Here is a 2189-nt window from a genome sequence, read left to right as displayed (position 1 = left end):
AAGACCTTACACAAAAAACAAGTTCTCATTTAAGGATCACAAAATGTGGACTTCTTGTGATCCCTTTTGTGAACCTAAGCAAGGTTTGTTTTGAACCTGATCCGACCTGTCAAATAAGAATTTCACAAGTTAACAATGGATTTCTGAACAGTGTGTCTATTCTAAATTTGGATTCTCTAAAGCTCCAAGCATTGCACAACAGATGGCATTACAGCCACACCTCTGGCATTTTTTTCACTCACAATTTGCATTCAATAAATTTGCTGCGCATCTTAGCAAAATTAAACTAAGCCAAAAAAATATATATTTTCACCGTTTTTATTCGCAACAATGTCTTATCTTTATATTTTGACATACACATCCACAAATAAAAGCAAAAACATCTGAATTGTTTATTTGGGTGGAATGAAGTAATATCACTGAGCTGAGTGTGGTATAGATGAAAGAAACTTGGAAAACAAAGGGTAGTTGCACAGCCAGATTTTTTACCTCGCCATTCCTGAAATACTTATATTGTTTCAAAAGAAGCTTCATATCTGCGTCATTCTAGTAATAACTAAGAGCTAATATATAAGGCAGAGCAAGCTCAAGAATAACAAGTTTCAGGAGCAGCAAGAGAGATTTTAGGAACCTTTGGATTGATTTACTGCTCTGGGTAAGTACATTTCAGAGTGTGGCGTTACGATTTAAAGGTTTAAATACAATAAACCTTAAAAACTGGCACTTTTTTTTTTTTGAAAGATTTGCCTTTTAGATCTGATTTATTGACAAATTTGTTTTTAGATATTCAGAGACTAGTTTTGAATTGAGGAATTTGTAAACATTTAAAACTAGTTTGCACTGCTTCAAGGGCATTCCATATAATGAGTAAAATAGGCAAAAATTATGTCAAAGTTCCACCACATTAAGGAGTATCAAAACATAATTTTACTTTTAGTTCATTTTTATATATATTATCAAAATTACAGAAGTTGGAAAAAACATTTTTTTTGCTTTTTCTCACTTTTTCATAAAAACGGCTTTTGTTTAGAAGTCATGAGTACCTTTTCCCATTTTTTGTTAAATTCTTACTTTAGCAGTCATTCTAAAAGTATATTTTAAAAAATATTTTGTGCTTTGTGGACCTTATAGTAACAGCTTAAAATAGGTACCAAACAATATTCTAATATGTGGAGTTTATATTCACATTTTATTTCAGATTAATCCCAGAGTTCAGCCCTCTCTGATCTGTATTGACCTGATATTGACCTGAATATGAATGTCAGTACAGTAGCCATTTTCAGATTGGCAAAAGAGGCTTTTTTCTTTCTTTTTTTTTTTTTTTTATGTCTCCGGATCTGTTTTGATCGTTGACTTGAATTTGACCACTTGGGCAGGATCATTATCTGAGCTCTCCATCCATTCGGAGAGATGAAGGCAGAATCACAGAGTACCAAAAATACCTGTCTCTTCATTCTTGTTCATTCTCCTGGAAACATTGTAACACTTTTCGCGTTGGCATATTTAACACCTCCATTTTTAAGACAGACATTTCAAACTGTTTTACAAAATACCCCACTACAAATAGTGTTGAAAGAAAACAATATAAGGAGATTACAGACTTTGTGAGTTTATGTCAAAGACAAAGATGGCCTTTATTAAAACCTACTCTATCATGTAGGATGTAATGCATGATGGGATGAGCTGAGGCAAAATAAATAAATAAATTTAAAGATCAAAATTAGGAGTCACATTCTAGATGCAATTTAACAAGTGTAATTGAGAAACAAGCCAACCCAGAATAGCATCTTGTTATTCTTTATAGACAACTTTCAGATAATTAGCTGCTTGAGGAACTGCTTTTTCAACTGACAGACAAGATTAAAGCTCCAAATGTTCATCTTTTGTTAAAAAAAAAAAAGTTTTTACCTCTAATTCAGTTTTTTCTCAATAAAATTGGAACAAGATAGGTCTCAGTCCTGACATCCACCTTGTGGACTTTGGGAGTGAATAGCTCACTAATCAAAGAGTTGATGTAGCTCCATCAATTATAAATGGTAGAATTGATGGTTTAACAACTCACAACGCGTTGCAATCATCCCTGGTTTCCCTTGCCTGCAACAGGGAAAAAAAATCAATTAGAATATAGTTCATTACTTATTTACTTATATGACATTATTTCTCTCTAAAACACACACAGGACAGTGAAG

The sequence above is a fragment of the Poecilia reticulata genome, linkage group LG18 (genome assembly GCF_000633615.1).
Source record: "Poecilia reticulata strain Guanapo linkage group LG18, Guppy_female_1.0+MT, whole genome shotgun sequence".
NCBI classification, from domain to species: domain Eukaryota; kingdom Metazoa; phylum Chordata; class Actinopteri; order Cyprinodontiformes; family Poeciliidae; genus Poecilia; species Poecilia reticulata.
The sequence above is the reverse complement of the archived record's forward strand: the minus strand, read 5'-3'. Positions refer to the sequence as shown.